At 60.1% G+C, this 18,314-nt stretch overlaps 1 protein-coding gene across 4 annotated transcripts in view; it reads left to right on the top strand.

The window, feature by feature from the left end:
- Positions 1–10,489: 10,489 nt before the first annotated feature.
- TMPRSS13 (transmembrane serine protease 13) overlaps positions 10,490–18,314 on the top strand; it is a 28,255-nt gene continuing 20,430 nt past the window's right edge. The window contains exons 1-2 of one of the 4 annotated variants that reach the window (XM_089773324.1): positions 10,490–10,720; positions 11,894–11,977. The gene's annotated coding sequence lies outside the window, so the exon portion shown is untranslated. Of the gene's footprint in view, positions 10,721–11,888; positions 11,978–18,314 lie in introns of all 4 variants that reach the window. The other 3 variants (XM_089773321.1, XM_089773322.1, XM_089773323.1) reach the window with 3 other exon arrangements.

Here is an 18,314-nt window from a genome sequence, read left to right as displayed (position 1 = left end):
ATGACTCTCACTAGTGTTCTCTGATTCTAGGATTCTAAGTGTGGCTCCACTTCCTCTGGTGAGTGTGGGAGCGGTCGCACCCCTCCCCTGCGCGGGAGAGCGGAGCCGGCTGGATGCATTGCTTCACTTCCCCCACTGCTGCCGTGTGGGCAGGGGCGCCAGACCCCAGCGGTGGCCCCCCCACTAGTCTGCCCAGACACCTAGGGACTCTGCCCCCCAGCTGCTGGCCAGCCCCTTGCTCCGCCCGCCCTTGTGCACCCCCCATGCCGCCCCCGCGGAGGGTGCAGTCCAACCCACCGTCCGGATCGTTACTGAAATGATTGAATAAAACCAGCGCCAGGACTGACCCTGGGCGCTCCGCTTGATACCGCCCGCCCAGCAGGCACCCAGCCCCTGAGCCGGCTGAGCCCCACGGTCTCGCCAGCTCCGCCACCCTGCAGCCCGTCCCTCCGCCCAGGCTTCCTGCGCTTGCAGGCTGTGCCACAAGCGTTCACGCCCACCGCCTTCCTGTCCCAAGAGCTGGACTTCACCCCCCACGGGAGGGCGGCCAGATGGTCTCCCCAGAAATCCCAGACACGCTTGCCATGACATCCCCATCTACATCCCATCTCATTTAGAAAGTACCAGACATTGCGACTGTCTCATCGCTATTGTCTCCATTTGTTTCCCGAACAGAAGCTCAAATGCTGGACTGTCCCATTCAACACCGGACCCCTGGCTACCCTACCCTCTGGCCAGCTGGCCTCCGCCCGCCCGGGGCTGAGCAGGGACTGAGGCAGTGAGGCGAGGGCCTGGAGCACAAGCCCCCGAGGCCCAGGCGGTAAAGCAGAGGGGAGCCGCGCGCGAGAGGCAGTCCCTGCTCACAGGCGTTGGCCAGGGCAGGGCTGGTGTCACGGAAACACCGAGGGGCACCAGGCACCACTCGTGAGCACGTTCCCGAGGGGTCGTCACAAAACTCCTTGCCAAGGAACATCGCGATGCCCCTGGGAACAGGAACAGCTGACCCTGGCTCAGGGTCCAGACAGCACCGGGCCCCCATACGAGGTCATGGGTGGATCCAGGCGAGGTCAGAGGGGGCCAGGAGCGGGGTGTCACTGGGTTGGACCTGTGTGGTCTCTGGGAGCCTGCTCCGGGGCCCAAGCAGGCAGACGTGCTCTGACTCCGCGCGCGCCAGGCAGCAACAGCCGTGTGCCCGTGGGCAGTGCCTGGGCTAGCTGCCCGCACGCGCAGCCAGGGGCTCTGTGCCCAGACGGCTCATCCGAGGGGCTGGCTGCTCGTGTGTGCACTAGCCAAGCAGGGCCAGTGCCCGCCTGTCCACCCACCAGCTGCAACGGGGCATGCGCAAGGGGGGGCGATCAGCGGGGACAGAGGATCCTCCAGAGCCAAGGCAGGCTCCTCTGGGGCCGCAGCGGGAGGGTGACCCCGACTGGCCCCAGGGCTAGAGGGGAGGCAGCTCCTCCGGCCGCAGAGGAAGGTTGGGGACCCAGCTCCTCTGGCCAAACGTGGCCACATGTTCCTCCTGAGCATGCCCGGGCGGCGCCCTTTGCCCACGACGCGCAGGGAAGGGCTCGGCATGCGGGGGCTGTCATGCAGCAGCCGGAGGAAGAGCAGCTGGGAAGCTGGAACCAGAGACATTCCAACCGCCCAGGCGAGGGGGGCGAGGTCCTCCAGCCACGCAGTGCCGGGGGCAGACCGTACAGCTAGAAAATTATGCCTGGCAAGTGGTGCTGGGTGTGCAAGGGGCCCACACGTACTCCAAGCAACCCGGCGTCTCATCAGAACATCCGAGCGGCCAGCCTGGGTCAGACCAAAGACCATCTCGCCCAGCGTCCTGTCGGCCCACAGTGGCCAGTGCCAGCTGTCCCGGGGGAATGAACGGAACAGGGAATCCTCACGTGATCCCTCCCCTGTCGCCCATTCCCAGCCTCTGACAAACAGGCGAGGGACACCCGCCCTGCCCATCCTGACCAATAGCCATTGACGGCCCCAACCTCCATGAACTTATCTAGCTCTTTTTTGAACCCTGTTATAGTCTTGGCTTTTATAACATCCTCTGGCAAGGAGTTCCACAGGTTGGCTGTGCATTGCATGAAGAAATCCTTCCTTTTGTTTGTTTTAAATCCCCTGCTTATTAATTTCATTGGGTGACCCCTAGTTCTTGTGTCATGGGAAGGAGTAAATAGCACTTCCTTGTTCACTTTCTCCAGGCCGTTGTTACTAATAATGGCTTACGGTATCATTGCACTTGAAGTCAATATTTAGGAAAGCCCTTCCCTAAGTCAACAAGCAGAGGAGAAAGTCACTTTTGTTTCCTTGGGTCCAAGAAGGAAAGGACTGGTGTGGACGGAAGCACTGCTGTGCGCCGATAATCGGTGAAATGACAAGAGGCGTGGCCACAGGAGGAGGCTGTGTTATTTCTAAATGCGCTCTTGGTCGCGGTGGGCTTGGTGGTTCTTGTGGTGCTGACTAACGAGCACAGAGCGGCAGTTAGAAAGGTCAGTCACCTCCATTTCAAAGAAAACTTGGGTGAGGTGCTCTCAGAGCAAGAGCCAGCCCGGACCCAGGAGACCCGCAGGCGGAGGGGCGGGAGGGGAACGCTGCCGAGGTGGGTCATGACGCAGATGCAGAGACGTTCGCTGGCTTTCTCAGAGCAGTGGACAGGCCACCTCCCCTGGGCACCGCCTCCGGGAAGATGGCAGGTGGCACAAGCTTCCTGAAAGGCAACCAGGAAATCCCAGCCCCGGGGGCGGGACACTCCAGTGGCCTTCTCAGTAAATAGGCCACCCAGCGCTGATCGGCAGGGCTGGCCTTTCAGCCGCGAGGGGCCCGCCCGCCGTGGAGAAGCTATCAAATCCATCCAGAGACTGCAGGGGCCGCCTGGTCCCGGCCCGGTCAGCGCAGGACACCAGCCGTGCAGGGAGGCAGGGCCAGGAGGGCGTGTAGAGCAGGGCGTGGGCCTGTGCGCAGCTGCACCCATGTGACAGCTTGGAGACGGTGTCACGGCTCACAGGACGTGGCCCCTCGGCTCCTGGGCGGACCCCCCCAGGGGGCAGCCCCTTCTCGGGGAGCCCCTCCTCTCCAGCGGCAGAGAGACGGCCCTTTCCCAGGGAGTCCTCTGCAGTGTGGCGACCCTCTCTGGGGGGGGGCCCTCTCCCCTGGGGGGTCCGCCCCCCGCCTCCGGGAGGCGCCTCTCAGGCCTCCAGCCGCCTGCTCTCGGGGGGCCCCTCCCTCTGGACCCCTGGGGCCTCCTCTTCCAGAAGGAACAGCGCCCCCCTGTTCTCCAGACCAGGGCGGCTCCCAGCCAGCACCCAACAGGCGGGTTCGTTGAGCTTTGAACAGCAACGGATCCCTCCGGCCAGTCGGCCTGGGCCCTCAGCCCCATGCCAGCCTCCCTGCAGCCGGCTGAGTCCTGCCTGCTCCGCCCTCAGCCCCCAAAACAGCCCCCGGCGCCCAGCAGAGCCCCCGATACCCCCGCAACAGCCCCTCCCCCGGCCAGTGTCTCTCCCCAAGAAAGAGGGTCGCCTGGACCCCTCTTCTCCGCCCCCCTCCCCGTCCAATGTTCTCCCCTGGCTGGGGTCAGCTGGGCCGGACGCTGGGGTCCCCTCTGCAGCCCCTTGTCTCCCTCTGGCCAGAACCGGCCGTGTCCTCTGAGCAGGGCCTGGGGTACGAGGGTCCCAGACACCGCGGCTCCAACTCTGGACTGTTCCCTGAAACAACAACTCCCCCCCTTTGTCACATTAACCAGTGACTGCCGGGCACTGAGCGCCCCTGTGTGCAGCACCCCCCGAACCCCAAACTCCCCCCTTGTCCCATTACACCAGTGACTGACTGCTGGGCACTGAGCGCCCCTGTGTGCAGCACCCCCCGAACCCCAAACTCCCCCCTTGTCCCATTACACCAGTGACTGACTGCCGGGCACTGAGCGCCCCTGTGTGCAGCACCCCCCGAACCCCAAACTCCCCCCTTGTCCCATTACACCAGTGACTGACTGCCGGGCACTGAGCACCCCTGTGTGCAGCACCCCCGAACCCCAAACTCCCCCTTGTCCCATTACACCAGTGACTGACTGCCGGGCACTGAGCGCCCCTGTGTGCAGCACCCCCCGAACCCCAAACTCTCCCCCTTGTCCCATTACACCAGTGACTGACTGCCGGGCACTGAGCGCCCCTGTGTGCAGCACCCCCCGAACCCCAAACTCTCCCCCTTGTCCCATTACACCAGTGACTGACTGCCGGGCACTGAGCGCCCCTGTGTGCAGCACCCCCCGAACCCCAAACTCTCCCCCTTGTCCCATTACACCAGTGACTGACTGCCGGGCACTGAGCACCCCTGTGTGCAGCACCCCCCGAACCCCAAACTCCCCCTTGTCCCATTACACCAGTGACTGACTGCCGGGCACTGAGCACCCCTGTGTGCAGCACCCCCCGAACCCCAAACTCCCCCCTTGTCCCATTACACCAGTGACTGACTGCCGGGCACTGAGCGCCCCTGTGTGCAGCACCCCCGAACCCCAAACTCCCCCCTTGTCCCATTACACCAGTGACTGACTGCTGGGCACTGAGCGCCCCTGTGTGCAGCACCCCCCGAACCCCAAACTCCCCCCTTGTCCCATTACACCAGTGACTGACTGCCGGGCACTGAGCACCCCTGTGTGCAGCACCCCCGAACCCCAAACTCCCCCTTGTCCCATTACACCAGTGACTGACTGCCGGGCACTGAGCGCCCCTGTGTGCAGCACCCCCCGAACCCCAAACTCCCCCCTTGTCCCATTACACCAGTGACTGACTGCCGGGCACTGAGCACCCCTGTGTGCAGCACCCCCCGAACCCCAAACTCCCCCTTGTCCCATTACACCAGTGACTGACTGCCGGGCACTGAGCACCCCTGTGTGCAGCACCCCCCGAACCCCAAACTCCCCCCTTGTCCCATTACACCAGTGACTGACTGCCGGGCACTGAGCGCCCCTGTGTGCAGCACCCCCCGAACCCCAAACTCCCCCCTTGTCCCATTACACCAGTGACTGACTGCCGGGCACTGAGCACCCCTGTGTGCAGCACCCCCCGAACCCCAAACTCCCCCTTGTCCCATTACACCAGTGACTGACTGCCGGGCACTGAGCGCCCCTGTGTGCAGCACCCCCCGAACCCCAAACTCTCCCCCTTGTCCCATTACACCAGTGACTGACTGCCGGGCACTGAGCGCCCCTGTGTGCAGCACCCCCCGAACCCCAAACTCTCCCCCTTGTCCCATTACACCAGTGACTGACTGCCGGGCACTGAGCGCCCCTGTGTGCAGCACCCCCCGAACCCCAAACTCCCCCCTTGTCCCATTACACCAGTGACTGACTGCCGGGCACTGAGCGCCCCTGTGTGCAGCACCCCCCGAACCCCAAACTCCCCCCTTGTCCCATTACACCAGTGACTGCCGGGCACTGAGCACCCCTGTGTGCAGCACCCCCCGAACCCCAAACTCCCCCTTGTCCCATTACACCAGTGACTGACTGCCGGGCACTGAGCACCCCTGTGTGCAGCACCCCCCGAACCCCAAACTCCCCCCTTGTCCCATTACACCAGTGACTGACTGCCGGGCACTGAGCGCCCCTGTGTGCAGCACCCCCCGAACCCCAAACTCCCCCGTTGTCCCATTACACCAGTGACTGACTGCCGGGCACCGAGAGCCCCTGTGTGCAGCACCCCCCGAACCCCAAACTCCCCCCTTGTCCCATTACACCAGTGACTGACTGCCGGGCACTGAGCGCCCCTGTGTGCAGCACCCCCCGAACCCCAAACTCCCCCCTTGTCCCATTACACCAGTGACTGACTGCCGGGCACTGAGCACCCCTGTGTGCAGCACCCCCCGAACCCCAAACTCCCCCTTGTCCCATTACACCAGTGACTGCCGGGCACTGAGCGCCCCTGTGTGCAGCACCCCCCGAACCCCAAACTCCCCCCTTGTCCCATTACACCAGTGACTGACTGCCGGGCACTGAGCGCCCCTGTGTGCAGCACCCCCCGACCCCCAAATTCCCCCCTTGTCCCATTTCACCAGTGACTGCTGGGCACTGAGCGCCCCTGTGTGCAGCACCCCCGAACCCCAAACTCCCCCCCTTGTCCCATTATACCAGTGACTGCCGGGCACTGAGCGCCCCTGTGGGCAGCACCCCCCGAACTCCAAACTCCCCCTTGTCCCATTACACCAGTGACTGACTGCCGGGCACTGAGCGCCCCTGTGTGCAGCACCCCCCGAACCGCAAACTCCCCCCTTGTCCCATTACACCAGTGACTGACTGCCGGGCACTGAGCGCCCCTGTGTGCAGCACCCCCCGAACTCCAAACCCCCCCTTGTCCCATTACACCAGTGACTGCCTGCCGGGCACTGAGCGCCCCTGTGTGCAGCACCCCCCAAACCCCAAACTCCCCCTTGTCCCATTACACCAGTGACTGCCAGGCACTGAGCGCCCCTGTGTGCAGCACCCCCCGAACTCCAAACTCCCCCCCTTGTCCCATTACACCAGTGACTGCCGGGCACTGAGCGCTCCTGTGTGCAGCACCCCCCGAACTCCAAACTCCCCCCCTTGTCCCATTACACCAGTGACTGACTGCCGGGCACTGAGCGCCCCTGTGTGCAGCACCCCCCGAACTCCAAACTCCCCCCCTTGTCCCATTACACCAGTGACTGCCGGGCACTGAGCGCTCCTGTGTGCAGCACCCCCCGAACCCCAAACTCTCCATGCCTCACAGAGGGTCGACGGGCCATTCCACACACACCGGCTGCCCAAGAAGGTTCACCCGAATCACTCGTCTGTTCCAGGACATGACGGTGAAGGACTCCCCGGGGTGGCGTTTCCCTGCATTTGAGCTCTCCAGCAGCGTGACGCGGGCCTGCGCCGGCCAGCACTGTTCAGCTTGTCCCTTGCCCGCATTCCCACCATGCAAGGAGGGACTCGGCTCAGGGCACCTACCTGCGCCAGCGACGTGGCGGCTCCCTCCTTGAGCTCTGAAGGCGCCGCGCTGAAGAGGCTTCCCACAGGCTCACAGCCAAGGGTCAGCGCTGATTTTCTGGAGCATCTCAGCCCTTTGGCCTCACCATCCGTCTTGGGAAGGCAGAGTCTGGTTGCAGCCGGTGCCTTGTTCCCATGGCCGCGCGCCAGCCATCTTCATCCGAGGCAGGTGGCTGAAACGCGGAGCATTTCAAGTGTGTCTTGAGGGACAGTCCCTGGGCAAGAAGCAGATGCTCTTAACCCAGCCTGTGTCTCTCCACGGCCGGCAGAGCCACAGGGCCGGGGCTGGCAGCTCTCCGCGAGGCAGCTGAGCCGTGGGCCCTGCGGACGTCACTTTACATGGCTCCAGCAGCTTTTCACGCGCTCCCTCCGCTCAATGAGGCGCATTCGCAGGCCAGGCAGGGGAGCGGTGCTGAGGTCCTTGAGCAAACGCGAGCAGCGCCGAGGAAAGCCCAGGCGGACAGGGCCAGGCCCCAGCGCAGGCCGTGTGGGGGGAGCTGAGCCAGGGCCCACGAAGGAGGGGCGCCGGGTAGGTGCTGTCCGATGGCCGGAAGAGCAGTCTGCACTGGGCTGGCATCAGGCCCAAAGAACGGGGCCGGTGGCCAGAGCAGGGTGTGGGGCGGCCTCTGACAAGTGGGGCGGGATCGACTAACCGTCCCCAGGCGGCACACGACAGCGCCCTGGAGCCGCAACATCAAACCGCACAGCCCGGGAGTCCCGCGCCCTCCGGGCGGCCGCCTCTGCTTTTGGGTTCGGACCGCGGGGTGAGAACGGCGACAGTAGCGGCGCTGCCAGCGAGGACCAAGCGGCCGGACTTCACAGCAGTGAGAGGCCAGGAGCCACAGGCTGCGTGGGGCAGGCCCAGCTGCAGACAGGCCCTCGGCAATGGCGGGGTTAGTGCTGCTGGTGCCCACCTGCACCGCGCAGAGCAGGAGCCCGCTGCCAGGGGTACGTGCAGCAAGACGGAGGGAGGGCACGCGTGGGGAAGCGAGACCCCGGGGGTCAGCGCTGCAGAGGCGAGGGGGGGACGGCCCCGCTCGCCAGAGCTGCGTGACAGCTGCAGACAGGAAGGAAGCGCGCTCAGTGCGGAAGGGAGTGGGACACGCGGGCTGTCATTCCCTAGTGGACTTGGCAGACACGGAGGCTAACCCCCGCCTCCGGCAGAAAGCGCCCGGCACCGTCCGTGAGCACGGACTGCTCTGATTCGGGAAGGGAACCTGGCTGGGGCTACTGGGGCACCGACTCGCTGGATGGAGTGACACTGAGTCCGCAGCTCCATTTCCTCAGCGCCCAGGGCTTTCTCAGTGCCTCTGCCCCAGGCCTGTCCACGTCCCCCCGCTCTTGCTAGCGTGGGTAGAGCCACACAGCAGACACGATCCTGGCCTGTGGCCGTGTGGCTTCCGGCTGAGCCACACAAACACGATTCTTATCAGCTGCTCTGGGGCTCAGCAGTAACAGGGCCCCAGGAAGCACGTTACACCGGGTAGCTTTGGTCGGAAGGCGAGGGGGGGCTCTCCTGGCTCTACCAGACCTATCACTGGGTCTAAGAATGGCCGTTGTTGGGGGACGTCACTTTCCATTCACATGCGCCACTTTTCAAACCCCAGTTTTGATAACCTGTTTCGTTTCCAGCAAGTGAAACCCAACAGTTTTAACGAGCACTCACCGTTTTCACTGGCAAGCACCTGGCTCCCCATTTCCCCAGGGAACCCCCTGGGAAACCTCACAGAAAATGAACATTTTTCGGGAAACTCTTTGGTTCAGCCCCCCCTCCCCCCCAGCTCTGCCCTGCGGGTCTTGGGACTTGGCAGAGTCCAGCTGTGCCCCCGGAGCGGGCGTTCTGCACAGCCAGAGGGGCCAGAGGCCGGCCCAGCGCGGTTCGGACCACATGGAGGTCCCTCTCCCGTGCAGCCGAGCCGGGGGCTGGCTGAGGTGGCCGAGTCAGATGAGTCAAAGAGACACTTTTCTCTCCCTGCTCCTCGGCCCGGCTCCACCTCTGAGCACGGGGCTGCTTGGGGCGCTGCTGAAAAGGAATCGCAGAGTGAACTGCCCTGTGGAAATGACCAACGAAATGGGACTCAGAGGGCAGGACGCCCCCCTTGCTCCTGCATTCTCATGTACTCGGGGCTAGAACTGCTACTGGATCCAGCTCCTCCAGCAGGAGCAGTCTGCGGCCCCCTTGCGCTGCTGGACGTGACCACAGGAGGGCAGGCCGGCAGATCTCTCCAGCCGTGAGTCGGGACAGGGTTTGCAGCGCTGCACTGACGGCCTCCCCTCGCCAGCCGTGCAGCACTCGCCCGAGCTCCTGTCCCACCCCGAACCGGATCCCCCGGAGCCATGGAGCCAGGATTCTCCGCGCAGAGCAGCCTGGCAGGGACCGGCGACGCCCCACCAGCATGTGGCGCAGAGCATCACTCTCCTGATGTCCTGTGGCAGAGACTGGTCCCCCCTTCTTCCCGCGGCTGGCACAGGGCCGGCGTGATGCTGCTGGGGACATGGTGTGCCCCGAACGGTCCCGCGGGGCCAGCAGTAGCTGTTGTCCCTGGACGTGGAAAGTCGCAGGCCCCTTGGATTCTGTGTTCTCCCCTTGCGACCCCCAGCGGGGGAGGGCAGCTGTGGCTGCGGCAGTGACAGTGAGGGGGCGGGAAGAGACAGGGGCCTGGTTCTCCTCCGCTCCTGTGTTTAGCTCAGGGTGAAAAGGGGGTGTTGGGGGGCATGTTTGTGTCTCCCATATTCTGGGGCAGGCTGCCCAGCCCCAGCTGGGACTTAGAGCAGCCCCAGGGTTGCTCTACTTGATACCCTGCCTCTCATGGCCCCCTGTGGCTTGTGGCAGCGGAGAACAGCCAGGGGCCGTGGCCTGGAACTGGAGAGCTCAGTGCGGCGCTGCTGGGCCGGAGCGGGGCCCTTTCTCCCAGGCCGGCAGCGAGTGAGCTGGCGAAGGGGCGTGGCCGCACCTGCTTGGTGCCCTCTGAGTCACGCTCTGCAGCGAGCGCCTTAGGAGAGTGACCTCACTCCAGGGAGTTCACATGAAACTGGGCTGCTCTCAGGGCTCAGCTGGGGGAGGATGGGGCAGCTCTGGGCTCAGGGAGGAACGTTTGTGAGCCAGCCGAGCAGCGAGAGAACCGGCTTCAGCGGGGAGCCAGGTTAGGCTGTTTCGGCAGAAACCACCCGAGTCTCACACGTGGATTGCGGCATCAGGGCACGAGCGCCCGCCTGCCTCAATGCACGGCTCAGGCTGAAAGTGCCACCGGACTCCCTGTGTCCCCTTGAACCGAATCACGCTGAACGCAACGGACCTCCGAGTGTCCCTGCCCTCCCGCTAGGGCGTCCGGGACTTTTCTTCCCGAAAGATGCAGCTGAGCTGGCAGTGAGAATCCAGGCCCCTGCCAGGTTCCTCCCAGGTTTCTGGTGCCTCTGCGCAAAGATGCCTCTGCCCAGCTGTCAGGCCGGGCGGATGGGGCGGTAAGTAAGAGGCAGATATTTATACACAACGTATGGGGTAACCGGGAGCAAACAGCCTGCAGAGCTGAGTGACAGGTCAGGCTGGTTTTCCTCTGCTGATTACCCTGGCGTTCCCGTACAGGTGTGAGGACAGACACACTTCCTGTTCCATTCCGGCCGAACTCCTGCTCTCTCCGGATCTCTGGAACCATGGAGCTGGCAGCCCTCTGATCCCTGACCCCAGCCCCAGCCGCGGCCCTGGAACCGCACAGCCCTCTGGTAAGCAGGTTAGGAAGCTGCCCAGCTCCTTGCAGAGCTGCCAGGCAGGGATTGGGGGTTAATTAACATGCTGCTTTCTGGGCATGCGATGGGGAGTGGACCTGGGTTTGTTTTCCTGCCCTCTCCGAAGGACAGTCCTCTCAAGCAGCATGTTTGTAGCAGATGGGAGAATTCTGAAGACTGAAGGAACTGGGCTTGTTTAGTTTAGAAAGGAGAAGACGGAGAGGGGACATGACTGCGGTTTTCAGGTATCTGAAAGGAGGAGGAGAAAACGTGTTCTCCTTGGCCTCTGAGGACAGGACAAGAAGCAAGGGGCTTAAACTGCAGCAAGGGAGGTTCAGGTTGGACATTAGGAAAAACTTCCTGCCTGTCCGGGGGGTGAGACACTGGGATAAGTTGCCTGGGGAGGTTGTGGAATCTCCATCACTGGAGATTTTTAAGGGCAGGTTGGCCAGACAGCTGTCAGGGATGCTCTAGATGTTGCCTGGTCCTGCCGTGGGGGTAGGGACTGGACTCGATGGCTTCTCGTGGTCCCTTCTAGTTCTAGGATTCAGTGGAATGGGGGCGGAGGAGCCAGGGTTTCTGGGTTCTTTTCTCTGACACTGACCATCACTGCTCTGTGCCTCGGATTCCCCATTAGTGAAAGGGGCAGAATAGGAGCTGCCTCAGCAGGTGCTTTAAGGCTCAGTGAGAGGTCGCCAGGCAGACGCTGGCATTGTGGTGGTGAAGGGGATGTTACTTTTTCTCGGTGGCTCTGATTTTTCATGGTGAAATGGACCAAGCTCCCATGGAAATGCAAGGCCCAGGGTTAGGCCAAAGGCTCTGCTGGTGTCAGTTGGCCCTGCCGTGGTGAAGTGAATGGAACAGCCCCAACGTGGGCCCAGGCTTGGTACCGTGAGGCCACGGGCCAGAGAACCAGGAACTCCTGAGCCCTGAGCTCTGCTGTGTCACTGCATGGCCTTTGGCTAGTCACTGAAGTGCCTTTCTGTGCCTCGGTTTCCCCATCTGTGACATGGGGCCGATACCTCAGCGGGGTGCTACTGCCGTAACGTGCCGTGGCGTGTTACCGCACAGATTTGCGACTGCTTTGCCCGACGGCCCAGGGAGAGGCCGGCTGCCCGGACGTTTGTTTCTCCTCTTAGTGACATTTATCCCTTTCTGTTTGGAGAACAGCGATCGCCCTCTCCCGGGTGCTGCACCGAGCAGAAAGAACCAGCCTGTTCTCTTTAACACCTGCATGGACTCGACGGATGCACGGTGAGTTCCTTGTCGTGGTGCAAAGCTCCCTGTGTATACACCGGCCTCAGCTAGGGGTGCTGGCCGGCTCTGTGGGCAGTGCTCCTTACCAAGCCAACGGCGGGGGCGGAAAGGGCTGGACCCTGCCGAGGGGGGGGGGGATAACCCCTGTGCCCACCCACTGGCCAGAGCCTGGGCTCGGGGCCTTTGTTCAGGTGGAGGGGTGGCTGGATCAGCAGGCCCAGCGTGGTGAGGGACAGCTCCCGGGCTCCGATGGAGCAGGGAAAGGCCCAGCAGGAGCCAGGGGCTGGAAGCTGAAGCGAGACGGATCCAGACTGGCCAGAAAAGGCTCCTGTGAAGGGCGCGGGGAGTTACCCTGGGAACCGCTCCCCGGGGGCAGCAGGTTTTCCGACTGGTGCTTTCTGAAGAGGGGCTCTAGCTCAAACTGGAGTGGACGCAGGGTTGCCCTCGGGTCTGAGCTTTGCCGGTGGTAGGCGGGCACGCTGGCCCTGCTGGCTCTACTCCACGGGTCTGGGGAGCAAACCATCCCCTGGGGACCTGCCCAGCAAGTACACCCCTCCGGTGCCCTGCGAAGGGGCTGTGCTGAGGACAGGAGGGCTCCTGTGGCACCCTCCAGACTACCAGGTTAATCTGGGCATCAGCCTGCGTAGGTAAACCCCACTTCATCAGGTGCATTGGAGTGGAAATGACAGAGGCAGGGAGATAGAGGTGTGAGCGCTTGTACAACAAAGGGAGGGAGTTACTTATCAGATGCAGGACCAGTGATAAGGAGACCAGTTCAGAGTGGGTGGATGTGGCTCACGCCCAGCAGCTGATGGGAGGTGTGAATACCAAGAGAGGGGAAACTGCCTTTGTTGTGAGAGAAACCTTCTAAGTCCCTATTCAGTCCTAGTATGACTGTGTTAAACTGGCAAACCCTAGAATCCTAGACTCCTAGGACTGGAAGGGACCTCGAGAGGCCATCGAGGCCAGTCCCCTGCCCTCACCAGACGGCACTGTCTGGATCATCCACCCAGAGAAGTGAAAAAACAGACCAGCAGAGCCAGAAGAATTCCCGGACATGAGCAACTTCAAGACAGGCCAAGAAGTGAAAACAACAGAATTCTACTTGTCACCTGCAGCCCACAGCTTAAACCCCAGCAATCTACAGCCCGTCCTGGAAAATGACCCCTCACTCAGAGACCTTGGGGGAAAGGCCAGTTCTCACCTACAGACAACCCCCTCGCCTCAAACAAATTCTTTCCAGTAACCACGCAGCACCCCCCCCCCCCCATCACACTCACCCAGGAACCCACCCCTGCTGTCAGCCCAGGCGCCAGCTCTGTCCACACAGCTACACCAGCGATTTCATCACTGGACCCAACCACGCCAGCCACTACATCAGGGGCTCATTCAATCACACACCCACTGATGTGATCTATGCCAGCAATGCCCCACTGCCCTGGATATTGGCCAAATGGACAGTCTCTATGGGGAAAGCAATGGGCACAAATCAGATATCGGAAAAGGCAACACACAGAAACCTGTTGGAGACACTTTAATCTGCCTGGACACCCAGCAATGGATCTCCAAGTCACCGTGTTACTTCCGGCCAATTCCACAAGCCAAATGCACAGGGAAAGGTTAGAACTTAAGTCCATTTACAAGTTTGGGACCCATCACAAAGGTCTGAATAAAACATTCCCTGGCTAGCACGCGACCTTCCACATGCCAGTGCACTTAACCAACTAAACAATGGGCACTTAAGAACAATTTGCACCTTCTCTATCAGCTTCTTGTAACTCAAGGCTCTAATTCACTCTCTTTCCCCCTTGTTTCCCTCCCCCCTTCCCTGTTTTATTTTTGGAAATGGCCTTTTTATACTCCAGGCATCTGAAGATGTGACTCGTGTCCATGCAAGCTCATGACACCGTCTACAGGGTTTGTTTGTCTTCAAGGTGCTGCTGGACTATTGGTTGTTGTTGAAGTTTTTCCAGTTACAGACTAACTCAGCCACCCCTCTGAAGCTTTAGCTCATCCCTGCCAGGTGTCTGTCCAACCTGCTCTTAAGTATCTCCAGGGATGGGAGATTCCACCACCTCCCTGGGCAACTTATTCCAGCCCTTAGCCACCCTGACAGAAAGTCTCTCCTAATGTCCAACCTAAATCTCCCTGGCTGCTTCTTACCTTACCCTCAGAGGCCAAGGAGAACCATTTGTCTCCCTCCTCCTTGTGACACCCTTTTAGGTACTTGAAAACCACTCGCACGTCCTCTCTCGGTCTGCTCCTTTCTAAGCTAAACAAGCCCAGTTCTTTCAGCCGTCCCTCCTAGCTCCTGTTCTCTCGACCTTTCATCATTCTCGTTGCTCTTCTCTGGACCCTCTCCGATTTCTCCACATCCTTCTTGAAACGCGGCGCCCAGAACTGGACCCGATCCTGCAGCTGAGGCCTGAGCAGGGCAGAGCAGAGCGGAGGAACGACTCCTCGTGTCTGGCTCGCAACAGATGAATTGCAGCTCTGCTGTTTGGCTGTGTAGCCCGGTTTGGAAGTGGCTTTGTAGGAGGATGGCCACGTGTAAATCCATTACTGCGAGTGCAGAGAGGTGAACGGGTCCCCCTCCTGTTTTGTATGTTGCCTTTCTTGGTGTCTGACTTACGCTCGTTTACCCACAAAAGCTTATGCCCAAACAAACCTGTTAGTCTCCCTGGGGCCACAGGACTGCTGGTTGTTTTCGCAGCTACCGACTAACACTAGCTGCATAAGCACGGGCCGGGGAGCCAGGAGTTCTGAGGGTTGCACTCAGCTCTGCTGAGGACTCACTGCATGAGCTTGGGTAAGCCCCTGCCTGGCTCCGTGCCTCAGTTTCCCCCTCTGCAGGGGGGCCTTGGGGTCTGTGGCTGAGGAGCTTGTCTCACTGGGCTGCAGGAAGCCGTGTCTGAGTTGCTCCATCTGACCCCCCACCCCAGAGCCAAGGGAATAATAGCCGTGTGGCGCATCCCGCTATACATCAGCCTTCTTTGGGCTGGCGTCTTCAGTACATCGGTGCTCTCGGGGGTCTGAGCAGATTTCAAAGGGGTGCAGTCACTGCGGCTGCTACCCTGCCCCTTGCTCGGACCGCCCCCTGCCTGCTAGATGGGCCCTTGCCCTGGCCTGACCGTGTCAGAGGAGAAGTCCCAGGTATCGCTGCAGGATCAAGCAGGCTGGTTTGCAGCATCACATCGCGTGTTTTGGTGGATTAGAAACCGTCTCTGCTCTCACCTCAACTTCCTCCTGCCGCCGCGCACGAGAAGGGCTTGTTTATACTCCCGCCCAGAGGGACTCGGCAGGGCCTCTCAAGCTCAGTCTAGCCTGAGGAGGCGAGCGAGGCACTAGCCTGGCGCTGGCTCTGCAGCAGCGGGGACTGTGCCCGTCGCTAGCCGGGGGGCTCCTCACGGCACCAGCAGTGCCAGCCACGGGCACAGAAGAGCCAGGCTCTCGCCCTAGGGCGTTTGCTTTTCCGCTCAGAAAGGCAAACGAGTTCAGAGGCCAATGGGTGATGGGCCGGGAAGGGGGAAGAGCAGATCTTTAGGCAGCTCATTTCAACTACTTCAAAACCACAGGAGTTTTTGGTCTGCCTCTGATCTCATTCCTCCCAAGTGATTGATACTTACCCGATTCCTGGGACTTTCAGTTTCTGTTTGTTTCACCGTACCGTAAGGCCGCAGCTGGGTCCTTTCAGTTTTGCTTAAACACCCACTTGGAAGCAGCCGATAATTTCTAACTGTCACTTGCACCTGCTTTCCCATCATTGATTTTGAACACTGGGCTTGGCCTTCTGTGAACTTTGTGTTAAGGAAATGCCAGAGGAGGTGGTGAAGGCCAGGACTTTAACAGGGGTCAAGAAAGAGCCAGATAGATTCATGGAGGTTAGGGCCATCAATGGTTACTAGCCAGGGTGGGTAAGGAATGGTGTCCCTAGCCTCTGTTTGTCAGAGGGTGGAGATGGATGGCAGGAGAGAGATCGCTTGATCATTACCTGTTCGGTTCACTCCCTCTGGGGCACCTGGCATTGGCCACTGTCGGCGACAGGACGCGGGGCTGGATGGACCTTTGGTCTGACCCAGTCTGGCCGTTCTAATGTTTTTATATGATAGAGGTCTATAAAATCATGACTCGTATGGAAAAAGTGAATAAGGAAAAGTTATTTACTTATTCCCACAATAAAAGAACTAGGGGTCACCAAATGAAATTAATGGGCAGCAGGTTTAAAACAAACAGAAGGAAGTTTTTCTTCACTCAGAGCACAGTCAACCTGTGGAACTCCTTGCCAGAGGATGTGGTGAAGGCTAGAACTTTAACAGGGTTCAAAAAAGAGCTAGATGGATTCATGGAGGTTAGGTCCATCGGCTATTAGCCAGGATGGGCAGGGATGGTGTCCCTGGTCTCTGTTTGCCAGAGGCTGGGAATGGGCGATGGGAGGGACCTCGTGGTGATTCCCTGATCTGTTCACTCCCTCTGGGCACCCGGCATTGGCCGTTGTGAGCAGACTGGACACTGGGCTGGATGGGCCTTTGGTGTGACCCAGGCCGGCCGCTCCGATGTTCGTAGGTGGCAGGTTGTGTCTCAGTTGTTGTCTTTACATCAGGGTGGGATTTCACTGGAGAGACACACTATTGCTTATGCATGAGCCCTGGCACAGAGGCGGGAATTACTCATGGAAGTTTTCCAGCTTGTGCTGAGTGGCTGCTTAGCCTGGATTGCCATCACAGTCCCTTCTCGCCTTGATGCCTGAGTGTGTGTGGGTGACATGGGCTGGTCTGGGGTCAAAGATTAGAGCTGGAAACGGGCAGATTGTGAATCGAGTGCTGCCTGGCCAACATGTTTGCTGAATTTGTGTCATTTCACGGGAAGGGTTTGATCTGAAAGGATTTCTGGTTTAGAAAAGTCTTTCCAGTGTATCGAAAAAATGGCCAAACGTTAAGATAAGCTACAAAACCAAACAAGCCCCTTCGGCTGGTAATTATCTGCGATTACTGGTCACCACATTTTCCATCTTCTGGTAGACCTGGCATATTTGTTTTCAATTTTCTGGATTGCCAGAGAACTGACAGATCGGTCAGTCACCTTGGGCAGGGGGGAAGCATAGGCAGGCCTAGAGCTCCGTCCCAGCAGCCTTTTGTGATGTTGTTCTGCTCCTCCAATGGAAAAATGAGAAAATAGCCTGATTGGAGGAGGCGCAGGGACATCTGTGATGACTCGCCCAAGGAAGTTAGGGTATGTCTACACTACCCTCCTAGTTCGAACTAGCGGGGTAATGTAGGCATACCGCACTTGCAAATGAAGCCCGGGATTTGAATTTCCCGGGCTTCATTTGCATAAGCGGGGAGCTGCCATTTTTAAAACCCCGCTGGTTCGAACCCCGTGCAGCGCGGCTACACGGGGCATGAACTAGGTAGTTCGAACTAGGAGGGTAGTGTAGACATACCCTTAAATATTACATGTACCAAGTGGATAGTGAAATTCGGCAGCCGTTCAATGTACTCATGGAAGAATGTGCCATTCCCATGGCAAAGGGGGCAAACCGAGGCCAAATCAAATAGTCAATAAGAAAACTCAGCAGGAATCAGACCAAGCCGCTGCTCCGGGAGAAAAGTGAAGACACCAGCAGCCCAGTTTTCTTCTTTAAAGGAAGTTTGTGGTTATGGAGAAAAGTTTGAAAAAGTGACTCTGACGAGTTCTAAACCCACAAGGAAAGGACGTGGACGCATTAGAGAAGGGTCAGCGGAGGGCGACCAAAATGCTGAGGGGGCTGGAGCACATGGCCTATGAGGAGAGGCTGAGGGATTTGGGTTTGTTTAGTCTGCAGAAGCGAAGAGTGAGGGGGGATTTGAGAGCAGCCTTCAACTTCCTGAAGGGGGGGTCCAAAGAGGAGGGAGAGAGGCTGTTCTCGGTAGTGATGGATACAGAACAAGGAGCAATGGTCTCAAGTTACAGCGGGGGAGGTCTAGGTTGGAGATAAGGAAAAGCTATTTCCCTAGGGGGGTGGGGAAGCGCTGGGCTGGGTTCCCTAGGGACGGGGTCTTTAAGCCAGCTTGACAAAGCCTTGGTCGGGATGACTGAGTTGGGGTTGGTCCTGCCTTGGGAGGGGGCTGGACTCGATGACTCCGAGGTTTCTGTCCACCCTGGGATTCCAGGAAGGCAAATCGAGAGCCACCGCTACGCGTGTAAACTGGCCTCATGGCTTTTTGGAACCCGACTGTGATTTGTGAATGTTTGGGGTTGGCGGAAGTCGCTCTGGCTTGTGCGGCCGCGTGTCCCTTGCTGAAGGCGCACGCCCTTCCTTTGCTGCACTGTGCATTGCGTAGGGATGGGCCCAAGA

This window comes from Pelodiscus sinensis, chromosome 25 (genome assembly GCF_052426305.1).
Source record: "Pelodiscus sinensis isolate ZL-2025 chromosome 25, ASM5242630v1, whole genome shotgun sequence".
NCBI lineage: Eukaryota > Metazoa > Chordata > Testudines > Trionychidae > Pelodiscus > Pelodiscus sinensis.
This window is presented reverse-complemented; position numbering and strand designations above follow the sequence as displayed.